General features: G+C 48.1%; 18 non-coding genes across 18 annotated transcripts; all 18 read right to left on the bottom strand.

Annotated features, from left to right (window-relative positions):
* Positions 1 to 468: 468 nt before the first annotated feature.
* LOC143871843 (5S ribosomal RNA) lies at positions 469 to 587 on the bottom strand. The gene has a single exon (XR_013246600.1). It is a non-coding gene; the product is annotated as a 5S ribosomal RNA (ribosomal RNA).
* A 597-nt stretch (positions 588 to 1,184) lies between these two features.
* On the bottom strand, positions 1,185 to 1,303 carry LOC143871842 (5S ribosomal RNA). Its single transcript, XR_013246599.1, has one exon. It is a non-coding gene; the product is annotated as a 5S ribosomal RNA (ribosomal RNA).
* Positions 1,304 to 1,901: 598 nt separating this feature from the next.
* LOC143871841 (5S ribosomal RNA) lies at positions 1,902 to 2,020 on the bottom strand. The gene has a single exon (XR_013246597.1). It is a non-coding gene; the product is annotated as a 5S ribosomal RNA (ribosomal RNA).
* A 596-nt stretch (positions 2,021 to 2,616) lies between these two features.
* On the bottom strand, positions 2,617 to 2,735 carry LOC143874264 (5S ribosomal RNA). Its single transcript, XR_013248950.1, has one exon. It is a non-coding gene; the product is annotated as a 5S ribosomal RNA (ribosomal RNA).
* A 597-nt stretch (positions 2,736 to 3,332) lies between these two features.
* On the bottom strand, positions 3,333 to 3,451 carry LOC143871840 (5S ribosomal RNA). The gene has a single exon (XR_013246596.1). It is a non-coding gene; the product is annotated as a 5S ribosomal RNA (ribosomal RNA).
* Positions 3,452 to 4,048: 597 nt separating this feature from the next.
* On the bottom strand, positions 4,049 to 4,167 carry LOC143871838 (5S ribosomal RNA). Its single transcript, XR_013246594.1, has one exon. It is a non-coding gene; the product is annotated as a 5S ribosomal RNA (ribosomal RNA).
* A 597-nt stretch (positions 4,168 to 4,764) lies between these two features.
* Positions 4,765 to 4,883, bottom strand: LOC143873440 (5S ribosomal RNA). Its single transcript, XR_013248150.1, has one exon. It is a non-coding gene; the product is annotated as a 5S ribosomal RNA (ribosomal RNA).
* A 597-nt stretch (positions 4,884 to 5,480) lies between these two features.
* On the bottom strand, positions 5,481 to 5,599 carry LOC143871837 (5S ribosomal RNA). The gene has a single exon (XR_013246593.1). It is a non-coding gene; the product is annotated as a 5S ribosomal RNA (ribosomal RNA).
* A 597-nt stretch (positions 5,600 to 6,196) lies between these two features.
* LOC143871836 (5S ribosomal RNA) lies at positions 6,197 to 6,315 on the bottom strand. The gene has a single exon (XR_013246592.1). It is a non-coding gene; the product is annotated as a 5S ribosomal RNA (ribosomal RNA).
* Positions 6,316 to 6,912: 597 nt separating this feature from the next.
* LOC143871835 (5S ribosomal RNA) lies at positions 6,913 to 7,031 on the bottom strand. The gene has a single exon (XR_013246591.1). It is a non-coding gene; the product is annotated as a 5S ribosomal RNA (ribosomal RNA).
* Positions 7,032 to 7,628: 597 nt separating this feature from the next.
* On the bottom strand, positions 7,629 to 7,747 carry LOC143871834 (5S ribosomal RNA). The gene has a single exon (XR_013246590.1). It is a non-coding gene; the product is annotated as a 5S ribosomal RNA (ribosomal RNA).
* Positions 7,748 to 8,344: 597 nt separating this feature from the next.
* Positions 8,345 to 8,463, bottom strand: LOC143871833 (5S ribosomal RNA). Its single transcript, XR_013246589.1, has one exon. It is a non-coding gene; the product is annotated as a 5S ribosomal RNA (ribosomal RNA).
* Positions 8,464 to 8,990: 527 nt separating this feature from the next.
* Positions 8,991 to 9,109, bottom strand: LOC143874551 (5S ribosomal RNA). The gene has a single exon (XR_013249227.1). It is a non-coding gene; the product is annotated as a 5S ribosomal RNA (ribosomal RNA).
* A 597-nt stretch (positions 9,110 to 9,706) lies between these two features.
* LOC143874651 (5S ribosomal RNA) lies at positions 9,707 to 9,825 on the bottom strand. The gene has a single exon (XR_013249323.1). It is a non-coding gene; the product is annotated as a 5S ribosomal RNA (ribosomal RNA).
* A 597-nt stretch (positions 9,826 to 10,422) lies between these two features.
* LOC143871832 (5S ribosomal RNA) lies at positions 10,423 to 10,541 on the bottom strand. Its single transcript, XR_013246588.1, has one exon. It is a non-coding gene; the product is annotated as a 5S ribosomal RNA (ribosomal RNA).
* A 597-nt stretch (positions 10,542 to 11,138) lies between these two features.
* Positions 11,139 to 11,257, bottom strand: LOC143872957 (5S ribosomal RNA). The gene has a single exon (XR_013247680.1). It is a non-coding gene; the product is annotated as a 5S ribosomal RNA (ribosomal RNA).
* A 597-nt stretch (positions 11,258 to 11,854) lies between these two features.
* Positions 11,855 to 11,973, bottom strand: LOC143873240 (5S ribosomal RNA). Its single transcript, XR_013247960.1, has one exon. It is a non-coding gene; the product is annotated as a 5S ribosomal RNA (ribosomal RNA).
* Positions 11,974 to 12,570: 597 nt separating this feature from the next.
* Positions 12,571 to 12,689, bottom strand: LOC143871831 (5S ribosomal RNA). The gene has a single exon (XR_013246586.1). It is a non-coding gene; the product is annotated as a 5S ribosomal RNA (ribosomal RNA).
* Positions 12,690 to 12,940: the final 251 nt, after the last annotated feature.

Below are 12,940 nucleotides of genomic sequence, written 5' to 3'. Positions count from 1 at the left end.
CCGGATGACCGCCAGGGCTGTCATCGCGCGATTAATCTTCCCGAGTACCCCCGAATCAATATAAGAATCGCTACGATCTGACGGGCGGATCAAAAGTTATCGTCGGAACGATATTTGTGCACCAAGGGTAGCTCACGGCCAGTAAACACCTTCCGACCGGATTCATGACTCGCATCCACTAGTACACTCATCCGCTATAGCCTGTACGTCACTGAATCTAAACAAACCCCCGCTATAATTTGACCGCAAATGAAATGTCAGAACGAATTCCGTTTATCGAATCAAACGACACTATCACCCCGCCATAATAAAGACCGGACGTCTTTGAATTCACCATCCGGAAGAAAATAAAAAGATCCGAACCGAAACGTAGGAGGCGACGCACTAAACGTGCGTTTCAGTTCGCATCGATGTTCCAGAACCGAAAGATTGTTCGAAAAAAGTGGTAGATAGCCGAAAAAAGTGACAGGGGTGCAACACGAGGACTTCCCAGGAGGTCACCCATCCTAGTACTACTCTCGCCCAAGCACGCTTAACTTCGGAGTTCTGATGGGATCCAGTGCATTTGTGCTGGTATGATCGCACCCAGCATGCCTCTCCATTGTCAAAGTAATAAAGAGTTTGCACTCGCACTGTCGTACGAAGTCCGTTTAAATGAAAGTGCGAAAAAATCCTGCTAGATGACACCGGATGGACGATCCGAGCATGACGGGAAGACGGATGACCGCCAGGGCTGTCATCGCGCGAAGAATCTTCCCGAGTACCCCCGAATCAATATAAGAATCGCCACGATCTGACGGGCGGATCAAAAGTTATCGTCGGAACGATATTTGTGCACCAAGGGTAGCTCACGGCCAGTAAACACCTTCCGACCGGATTCATGACTCGCATCCACTAGTACACTCATCCGCTATTGCCTGTACGTCACTGAATCTAAACAAACCCCCGCTATAATTTGACCGCAAATGAAATGTCAGAACGAATTCCGTTTATCGAATCAAACGACACTATCACCCCGCCATAATAAAGACCGGACGTATTTTAATTCACCATCCGGAAGAAAATAAAAAGATCGGAACCGAAACGTAGGAGGCGTCGCACTAAACGTGCGTTTCAGTTCGCATCGATGTTCCAGAACCGAAAGATTGTTCGAAAAAAGTGGTAGATAGCCGAAAAAAGTGACAGGGGTGCAACACGAGGACTTCCCAGGAGGTCACCCATCCTAGTACTACTCTCGCCCAAGCACGCTTAACTTCGGAGTTCTGATGGGATCCAGTGCATTTGTGCTGGTATGATCGCACCCAGCATGCCTCTCCATTGTCAAAGTAATAAAGAGTTTCCACTCGCATTGTCGTACGAAGTCCGTTTAAATGAAAGTGCGAAAAAATCCTGCTAGATGACACCGGATGGACGATCCGAGCATGTCGGAAAGGCGAATTACCGCCAGGGCTGTCATCGCGCGATGAATCTTCCCGAGTACCCCCGAATCAATATAAGAATCGCCACGATCTGACGGGCGGATCAAAAGTTATCGTCGGAACGATATTTGTGCACCAAGGGTAGCTCACGGCCAGTAAACACCTTCCGACCGGATTCATGACTCGCATCCACTAGTACACTCATCCGCTATAGCCTGTACGTCACTGAATCTGAACAGACCCCCGCTATAATTTGACCGCAAATGAAATGTCAGAACGAATTCCGTTTATCGAATCAAACGACACTATCACCCCGCCATAATAAAGACCGGACGTATTTGAATTCACCATCCGGAAGAAAATAAAAAGATCCGAACCGAAACGTAGGAGGCGACGCACTAAACGTGCGTTTCAGTTCGCATCGATGTTCCAGAACCGAAAGATTGTTCGAAAAAAAGTGGTAGATAGCCGAAAAAAGTGACAGGGGTGCAACACGAGGACTTCCCAGGAGGTCACCCATCCTAGTACTACTCTCGCCCAAGCACGCTTAACTTCGGAGTTCTGATGGGATCCAGTGCATTTGTGCTGGTATGATCGCACCCAGCATGCCTCTCCATTGTCAAAGTAATAAAGAGTTTCCACTCGCACTGTCGTACGAAGTCCGTTTAAATGAAAGTGCGAAAAAATCCTGCTAGATGACACCGGATGGACGATCCGAGCATGTCGGGAAGCCGGATGACCGCCAGGGCTGTCATCGCGCGATGGATCTTCCCGAGTACCCCCGAATCAATATAAGAATCGCCACGATCTGACGGGCGGATCAAAAGTTATCGTCGGAACGATATTTGTGCACCAAGGGTAGCTCACGGCCAGTAAACACCTTCCGACCGGATTCATGACTCGCATCCACTAGTACACTCATCCGCTATAGCCTGTACGTCACTGAATCTAAACAACCCCCGCTATAATTTGACCGCAAATGAAATGTCAGAACGAATTCCGTTTATCGAATCAAACGACACTATCACCCCGCCATAATAAAGACCGGACGTGTTTGAATTCACCATCCGGAAGAAAATAAAAAGATCCGAACCGAAACGTAGGAGGCGACGCACTAAACGTGCGTTTCAGTTCGCATCGATGTTCCAGAACCGAAAGATTGTTCGAAAAAAGTGGTAGATAGCCGAAAAAAGTGACAGGGGTGCAACACGAGGACTTCCCAGGAGGTCACCCATCCTAGTACTACTCTCGCCCAAGCACGCTTAACTTCGGAGTTCTGATGGGAGCCAGTGCATTTGTGCTGGTATGATCGCACCCAGCATGCCTCTCCATTGTCAAAGTAATAAAGAGTTTCCACTCGCATTGTCGTACGAAGTCCGTTTAAATGAAAGTGCGAAAAAATCCTGCTAGATGACACCGGATGGACGATCCGAGCATGTCGGGAAGCCGGATGACCGCCAGGGCTGTCATCGCGCGATGAATCTTCCCGAGTACCCCCGAATCAATATAAGAATCGCTACGATCTGACGGGCGGATCAAAAGTTATCGTCGGAACGATATTTGTGCACCAAGGGTAGCTCACGGCCAGTAAACACCTTCCGACCGGATTCATGACTCGCATCCACTAGTACACTCATCCGCTATAGCCTGTACGTCACTGAATCTAAACAAACCCCCGCTATAATTTGACCGCAAATGAAATGTCAGAACGAATTCCGTTTATCGAATCAAACGACACTATCACCCCGCCATAATAAAGACCGGACGTCTTTGAATTCACCATCCGGAAGAAAATAAAAAGATCCGAACCGAAACGTAGGAGGCGACGCACTAAACGTGCGTTTCAGTTCGCATCGATGTTCCAGAACCGAAAGATTGTTCGAAAAAAGTGGTAGATAGCCGAAAAAAGTGACAGGGGTGCAACACGAGGACTTCCCAGGAGGTCACCCATCCTAGTACTACTCTCGCCCAAGCACGCTTAACTTCGGAGTTCTGATGGGATCCAGTGCATTTGTGCTGGTATGATCGCACCCAGCATGCCTCTCCATTGTCAAAGTAATAAAGAGTTTCCACTCGGATTGTCGTACGAAGTCCGTTTAAATAAAAGTGCGAAAAAATCCTGCTAGATGACATCGGATGGACGATCCGAGCATGTCGGGAAGCCGGATGACCGCTAGGGCTGTCATCGCGCGATGAATCTTCCCGAGTACCCTCGAATCAATATAAGAATCGCCACGATCTGACGGGCGGATCAAAAGTTATCGTCGGAACGATATTTGTGCACCAAGGGTAGCTCACGGCCAGTAAACACCTTCCGACCGGATTCATGACTCGCATCCACTAGTACACTCATCCGCTATAGCCTGTACGTCACTGAATCTAAACAAACCCCCGCTATAATTTGACTGCAAATGAAATGTCAGAACGAATTCCGTTTATCGAATCAAACGACACTATCACCCCGCCATAATAAAGACCGGACGTATTTGAATTCACCATCCGGAAGAAAATAAAAAGATCGGAACCGAAACGTAGGAGGCGTCGCACTAAACGTGCGTTTCAGTTCGCATCGATGTTCCAGAACCGAAAGATTGTTCGAAAAAAGTGGTAGATAGCCGAAAAAAGTGACAGGGGTGCAACACGAGGACTTCCCAGGAGGTCACCCATCCTAGTACTACTCTCGCCCAAGCACGCTTAACTTCGGAGTTCTGATGGGATCCAGTGCATTTGTGCTGGTATGATCGCACCCAGCATGCCTCTCCATTGTCAAAGTAATAAAGAGTTTCCACTCGCGTTGTCGTACGAAGTCCGTTTAAATGAAAGTGCGAAAAAATCCTGCTAGATGACACCGGATGGACGATCCGAGCATGTCGGAAAGGCGAATTACAGCTAGGGCTGTCATCGCGCGATGAATCTTCCCGAGTACCCCCGAATCAATATAAGAATCGCCACGATCTGACGGGCGGATCAAAAGTTATCGTCGGAACGATATTTGTGCACCAAGGGTAGCTCACGGCCAGTAAACACCTTCCGACCGGATTCATGACTCGCATCCACTAGTACACTCATCCGCTATAGCCTGTACGTCACTGAATCTAAACAAACCCCCGCTATAATTTGACTGCAAATGAAATGTCAGAACGAATTCCGTTTATCGAATCAAACGACACTATCACCCCGCCATAATAAAGACCGGACGTATTTGAATTCACCATCCGGAAGAAAATAAAAAGATCCGAACCGAAACGTAGGAGGCGTCGCACTAAACGTGCGTTTCAGTTCGCATCGATGTTCCAGAACCGAAAGATTGTTCGAAAAAAGTGGTAGATAGCCGAAAAAAGTGACAGGGGTGCAACACGAGGACTTCCCAGGAGGTCACCCATCCTAGTACTACTCTCGCCCAAGCACGCTTAACTTCGGAGTTCTGATGGAATCCAGTGCATTTGTGCTGGTATGATCGCACCCAGCATGCCTGTCCATTGTCAAAGTACTAAAGAGTTTCCACTCGGATTGTCGTACGAAGTCCGTTTAAATAAAAGTGCGAAAAAATCCTGCTAGATGACATCGGATGGACGATCCGAGCATGTCGGGAAGCCGGATGACCGCTAGGGCTGTCATCGCGCGATGAATCTTCCCGAGTACCCTCGAATCAATATAAGAATCGCCACGATCTGACGGGCGGATCAAAAGTTATCGTCGGAACGATATTTGTGCACCAAGGGTAGCTCACGGCCAGTAAACACCTTCCGACCGGATTCATGACTCGCATCCACTAGTACACTCATCCGCTATAGCCTGTACGTCACTGAATCTAAACAAACCCCCGCTATAATTTGACTGCAAATGAAATGTCAGAACGAATTCCGTTTATCGAATCAAACGACACTATCACCCCGCCATAATAAAGACCGGACGTATTTGAATTCACCATCCGGAAGAAAATAAAAAGATCGGAACCGAAACGTAGGAGGCGTCGCACTAAACGTGCGTTTCAGTTCGCATCGATGTTCCAGAACCGAAAGATTGTTCGAAAAAAGTGGTAGATAGCCGAAAAAAGTGACAGGGGTGCAACACGAGGACTTCCCAGGAGGTCACCCATCCTAGTACTACTCTCGCCCAAGCACGCTTAACTTCGGAGTTCTGATGGGATCCAGTGCATTTGTGCTGGTATGATCGCACCCAGCATGCCTCTCCATTGTCAAAGTAATAAAGAGTTTCCACTCGCATTGTCGTACGAAGTCCGTTTAAATGAAAGTGCGAAAAAATCCTGCTAGATGACACCGGATGGACGATCCGAGCATGTCGGAAAGGCGAATTACAGCTAGGGCTGTCATCGCGCGATGAATCTTCCCGAGTACCCCCGAATCAATATAAGAATCGCCACGATCTGACGGGCGGATCAAAAGTTATCGTCGGAACGATATTTGTGCACCAAGGGTAGCTCACGGCCAGTAAACACCTTCCGACCGGATTCATGACTCGCATCCACTAGTACACTCATCCGCTATAGCCTGTACGTCACTGAATCTAAACAAACCCCCGCTATAATTTGACTGCAAATGAAATGTCAGAACGAATTCCGTTTATCGAATCAAACGACACTATCACCCCGCCATAATAAAGACCGGACGTATTTGAATTCACCATCCGGAAGAAAATAAAAAGATCCGAACAGAAACGTAGGAGGCGTCGCACTAAACGTGCGTTTCAGTTCGCATCGATGTTCCAGAACCGAAAGATTGTTCGAAAAAAGTGGTAGATAGCCGAAAAAAGTGACAGGGGTGCAACACGAGGACTTCCCAGGAGGTCACCCATCCTAGTACTACTCTCGCCCAAGCACGCTTAACTTCGGAGTTCTGATGGGATCCAGTGCATTTGTGCTGGTATGATCGCACCCAGCATGCCTGTCCATTGTCAAAGTACTAAAGAGTTTCCACTCGCATTGTCGTACGAAGTCCGTTTAAATGAAAGTGCGAAAAAATCCTGCTAGATGACACCGGATGGACGATCCGAGCATGTCGGGAAGCCGGATGACCGCCAAGGCTGTCATCGCGCGATTAATCTTCCCGAGTACCCCCGAATCATTATAAGAATCGCTACGATCTGACGGGCGGATCAAAAGTTATCGTCGGAGCGATATTTGTGCACCAAGGGTAGCTCACGGCCAGTAAACACCTTCCGACCGGATTCATGACTCGCATCCACTAGTACACTCATCCGCTATAGCCTGTACGTCACTGAATCTAAACAAACCCCCGCTATAATTTGACCGCAAATGAAATGTCAGAACGAATTCCGTTTATCGAATCAAACGACACTATCACCCCGCCATAATAAAGACCGGACGTCTTTGAATTCACCATCCGGAAGAAAATAAAACGATCCGAACCGAAACGTAGGAGGCGACGCACTAAACGTGCGTTTCATTTCGCATCGATGTTCCAGAACCGAAAGATTGTTCGAAAAAAGTGGTAGATAGCCGAAAAAAGTGACAGGGGTGCAACACGAGGACTTCCCAGGAGGTCACCCATCCTAGTACTACTCTCGCCCAAGCACGCTTAACTTCGGAGTTCTGATGGGATCCAGTGCATTTGTGCTGGTATGATCGCACCCAGCATGCCTCTCCATTGTCAAAGTACTAAAGAGTTTCCACTCGCATTGTCGTACGAAGTCCGTTTAAATGAAAGTGCGAAAAAATCCTGCCAGATGACACCGGATGGACGATCCGAGCATGTCGGGAAGCCGGATGACCGCCAGGGCTGTCATCGCGCGATTAATCTTCCCGAGTACCCCCGAATAAATATAAGAATCGCTACGATCTGACGGGCGGATCAAATGTTATCGTCGGAACGATATTTGTGCACCAAGGGTAGCTCACGGCCAGTAAACACCTTCCGACCGGATTCATGACTCGCATCCACTAGTACACTCATCCGCTATAGCCTGTACGTCACTGAATCTAAACAAACCCCCGCTATAATTTGACTGCAAATGAAATGTCAGAACGAATTCCGTTTATCGAATCAAACGACACTATCACCCGGCCATAACAAAGACCGGACGTATTTGAATTCACCATCCGGAAGAAAATAAAAAGATCCGAACCGAAACGTAGGAGGCGTCGCACTAAACGTGCGTTTCAGTTCGCATCGATGTTCCAGAACCGAAAGATTGTTCGAAAAAAGTGGTAGATAGCCGAAAAAAGTGACAGGGGTGCAACACGAGGACTTCCCAGGAGGTCACCCATCCTAGTACTACTCTCGCCCAAGCACGCTTAACTTCGGAGTTCTGATGGGATCCAGTGCATTTGTGCTGGTATGATCGCACCCAGCATGCCTTTCCATTGTCAAAGTAATAAAGAGTTTCCACTCGCATTGTCGTACGAAGTCCGTTTAAATGAAAGTGCGAAAAAATCCTGCTAGATGACACCGGATGGACGATCCGAGCATGTCGGGAAGCCGGATGACCGCCAGGGCTGTCATCGCGCGATTAATCTTCCCGAGTACCCCCGAATCAATATAAGAATCGCTACGATCTGACGGGCGGATCAAAAGTTATCGTCGGAACGATATTTGTGCACCAAGGGTAGCTCACGGCCAGTAAACACCTTCCGACCGGATTCATGACTCGCATCCACTAGTACACTCATCCGCTATAGCCTGTACGTCACTGAATCTAAACAAACCCCCGCTATAATTTGACCGCAAATGAAATGTCAGAACGAATTCCGTTTATCGAATCAAACGACACTATCACCCCGCCATAATAAAGACCGGACGTCTTTGAATTCACCATCCGGAAGAAAATAAAAAGATCCGAACCGAAACGTAGGAGGCGACGCACTAAACGTGCGTTTCAGTTCGCATCGATGTTCCAGAACCGAAAGATTGTTCGAAAAAAGTGGTAGATAGCCGAAAAAAGTGACAGGGGTGCAACACGAGGACTTCCCAGGAGGTCACCCATCCTAGTACTACTCTCGCCCAAGCACGCTTAACTTCGGAGTTCTGATGGGATCCAGTGCATTTGTGCTGGTATGATCGCACCCAGCATGCCTCTCCATTGTCAAAGTAATAAAGAGTTTGCACTCGCACTGTCGTACGAAGTCCGTTTAAATGAAAGTGCGAAAAAATCCTGCTAGATGACACCGGATGGACGATCCGAGCATGACGGGAAGCCGGATGACCGCCCGGGCTGTCATCGCGCGAAGAATCTTCCCGAGTACCCCCGAATCAATATAAGAATCGCCACGATCTGACGGGCGGATCAAAAGTTATCGTCGGAACGATATTTGTGCACCAAGGGTAGCTCACGGCCAGTAAACACCTTCCGACCGGATTCATGACTCGCATCCACTAGTACACTCATCCGCTATTGCCAGTACGTCACTGAATCTCAACAAACCCCCGCTATAATTTGACCGCAAATGAAATGTCAGAACGAATTCCGTTTATCGAATCAAACGACACTATCACCCCGCCATAATAAAGACCGGACGTATTTTAATTCACCATCCGGAAGAAAATAAAAAGATCGGAACCGAAACGTAGGAGGCGTCGCACTAAACGTGCGTTTCAGTTGCAACACGAGGACTTCCCAGGAGGTCACCCATCCTAGTACTACTCTCGCCCAAGCACGCTTAACTTCGGAGTTCTGATGGGATCCAGTGCATTTGTGCTGGTATGATCGCACCCAGCATGCCTCTCCATTGTCAAAGTAATAAAGAGTTTCCACTCGCATTGTCGTACGAAGTCCGTTTAAATGAAAGTGCGAAAAAATCCTGCTAGATGACACCGGATGGACGATCCGAGCATGTCGGAAAGGCGAATTACCGCCAGGGCTGTCATCGCGCGATGAATCTTCCCGAGTACCCCCGAATCAATATAAGAATCGCCACGATCTGACGGGCGGATCAAAAGTTATCGTCGGAACGATATTTGTGCACCAAGGGTAGCTCACGGCCAGTAAACACCTTCCGACCGGATTCATGACTCGCATCCACTAGTACACTCATCCGCTATAGCCTGTACGTCACTGAATCTAAACAAACCCCCGCTATAATTTGACCGCAAATGAAATGTCAGAACGAATTCCGTTTATCGAATCAAACGACACTATCACCCCGCCATAATAAAGACCGGACGTGTTTGAATTCACCATCCGGAAGAAAATAAAAAGATCCGAACCGAAACGTAGGAGGCGACGCACTAAACGTGCGTTTCAGTTCGCATCGATGTTCCAGAACCGAAAGATTGTTCGAAAAAAGTGGTAGATAGCCGAAAAAAGTGACAGGGGTGCAACACGAGGACTTCCCAGGAGGTCACCCATCCTAGTACTACTCTCGCCCAAGCACGCTTGACTTCGGAGTTCTGATGGGAGCCAGTGCATTTGTGCTGGTATGATCGCACCCAGCATGCCTCTCCATTGTCAAAGTAATAAAGAGTTTCCACTCGCATTGTCGTACGAAGTCCGTTTAAATGAAAGTGCGAAAAAATCCTGCTAGATGACACCGGATGGACGATCCGAGCATGTCGGGAAGCCGGATGACCGCCAGGGCTGTCATCGCGCGATGAATCTTCCCGAGTACCCCCGAATCAATATAAGAATCGCTACGATCTGACGGGCGGATCAAAAGTTATCGTCGGAACGATATTTGTGCACCAAGGGTAGCTCACGGCCAGTAAACACCTTCCGACCGGATTCATGACTCGCATCCACTAGTACACTCATCCGCTATAGCCTGTACGTCACTGAATCTAAACAAACCCCCGCTATAATTTGACCGCAAATGAAATGTCAGAACGAATTCCGTTTATCGAATCAAACGACACTATCACCCCGCCATAATAAAGACCGGACGTCTTTGAATTCACCATCCGGAAGAAAATAAAAAGATCCGAACCGAAACGTAGGAGGCGACGCACTAAACGTGCGTTTCAGTTCGCATCGATGTTCCAGAACCGAAAGATTGTTCGAAAAAAGTGGTAGATAGCCGAAAAAAGTGACAGGGGTGCAACACGAGGACTTCCCAGGAGGTCACCCATCCTAGTACTACTCTCGCCCAAGCACGCTTAACTTCGGAGTTCTGATGGGATCCAGTGCATTTGTGCTGGTATGATCGCACCCAGCATGCCTCTCCATTGTCAAAGTAATAAAGAGTTTCCACTCGGAGTGTCGTACGAAGTCCGTTTAAATAAAAGTGCGAAAAAATCCTGCTAGATGACATCGGATGGACGATCCGAGCATGTCGGGAAGCCGGATGACCGCTAGGGCTGTCATCGCGCGATGAATCTTCCCGAGTACCCTCGAATCAATATAAGAATCGCCACGATCTGACGGGCGGATCAAAAGTTATCGTCGGAACGATATTTGTGCACCAAGGGTAGCTCACGGCCAGTAAACACCTTCCGACCGGATTCATGACTCGCATCCACTAGTACACTCATCCGCTATAGCCTGTACGTCACTGAATCTAAACAAACCCCCGCTATAATTTGACTGCAAATGAAATGTCAGAACGAATTCCGTTTATCGAATCAAACGACACTATCACCCCGCCATAATAAAGACCGGACGTATTTGAATTCACCATCCGGAAGAAAATAAAAAGATCAGAACCGAAACGTAGGAGGCGTCGCACTAAACGTGCGTTTCAGTTCGCATCGATGTTCCAGAACCGAAAGATTGTTCGAAAAAAGTGGTAGATAGCCGAAAAAAGTGACAGGAGTGCAACACGAGGACTTCCCAGGAGGTCACCCATCCTAGTACTACTCTCGCCCAAGCACGCTTAACTTCGGAGTTCTGATGGGATCCAGTGCATTTGTGCTGGTATGATCGCACCCAGCATGCCTCTCCATTGTCAAAGTAATAAAGAGTTTCCACTCGCATTGTCGTACGAAGTCCGTTTAAATGAAAGTGCGAAAAAATCCTGCTAGATGACACCGGATGGACGATCCGAGCATGTCGGAAAGGCAAATTACAGCCAGGGCTGTCATCGCGCGATGAATCTTCCCGAGTACCCCCGAATCAATATAAGAATCGCCACGATCTGACGGGCGGATCAAAAGTTATCGTCGGAACGATATTTGTGCACCAAGGGTAGCTCACGGCTAGTAAACACCTTCCGACCGGATTCATGACTCGCATCCACTAGTACACTCATCCGCTATAGCCTGTACGTCACTGAATCTAAACAAACCCCCGCTATAATTTGACTGCAAATGAAATGTCAGAACGAATTCCGTTTATCGAATCAAACGACACTATCACCCCGCCATAATAAAGACCGGACGTATTTGAATTCACCATCCGGAAGAAAATAAAAAGATCCGAACCGAAACGTAGGAGGCGTCGCACTAAACGTGCGTTTCTGTTCGCATCGATGTTCCAGAACCGAAAGATTGTTCGAAAAAAGTGGTAGATAGACGAAAAAAGTGACAGGGGTGCAACACGAGGACTTCCCAGGAGGTCACCCATCCTAGTACTACTCTCGCCCAAGCACGCTTCACTTCGGAGTTCTGATGGGATCCAGTGCATTTGTGCTGGTATGATCGCACCCAGCATGCCTGTCCATTGTCAAAGTACTAAAGAGTTTCCACTCGCATTGTCGTACGAAGTCCGTTTAAATGAAAGTGCGAAAAAATCCTGCTAGATGACACCGGATGGACGATCCGAGCATGTCGGGAAGCCGGATGACCGCCAAGGCCGTCATCGCGCGATTAATCTTCCCGAGTACCCCCGAATCAATATAAGAATCGCTACGATCTGACGGGCGGATCAAAAGTTATCGTCGGAGCGATATTTGTGCACCAAGGGTAGCTCACGGCCAGTAAACACCTTCCGACCGGATTCATGACTCGCATCCACTAGTACACTCATCCGCTATAGCCTGTACGTCACTGAATCTAAACAAACCCCCGCTATAATTTGACCGCAAATGAAATGTCAGAACGAATTCCGTTTATCGAATCAAACGACACTATCACCCCGCCATAATAAAGACCGGACGTCTTTGAATTCACCATCCGGAAGAAAATAAAACGATCCGAACCGAAACGTAGGAGGCGACGCACTAAACGTGCGTTTCATTTCGCATCGATGTTCCAGAACCGAAAGATTGTTCGAAAAAAGTGGTAGATAGCCGAAAAAAGTGACAGGGGTGCAACACGAGGACTTCCCAGGAGGTCACCCATCCTAGTACTACTCTCGCCCAAGCACGCTTAACTTCGGAGTTCTGATGGGATCCAGTGCATTTGTGCTGGTATGATCGCACCCAGCATGCCTCTCCATTGTCAAAGTACTAAAGAGTTTCCACTCGCATTGTCGTACGAAGTCCGTTTAAATGAAAGTGCGAAAAAATCCTGCCAGATGACACCGGATGGACGATCCGAGCATGTCGGGAAGCCGGATGACCGCCAGGGCTGTCATCGCGCGATTAATCTTCCCGAGTACCCCCGAATAAATATAAGAATCGCTACGATCTGACGGGCGGATCAAAAGTTATCGTCGGAACGATATTTGTGCAC

The sequence above is a fragment of the Tasmannia lanceolata genome, unplaced genomic scaffold (genome assembly GCF_043159265.1).
Source record: "Tasmannia lanceolata isolate RefF3 unplaced genomic scaffold, GAP_Taslan_0.1 ptg000003l, whole genome shotgun sequence".
Classification (NCBI taxonomy): Eukaryota; Viridiplantae; Streptophyta; class Magnoliopsida; order Canellales; family Winteraceae; genus Tasmannia; species Tasmannia lanceolata.
The sequence above is the reverse complement of the archived record's forward strand: the minus strand, read 5'-3'. Positions and strand labels throughout refer to the sequence as shown.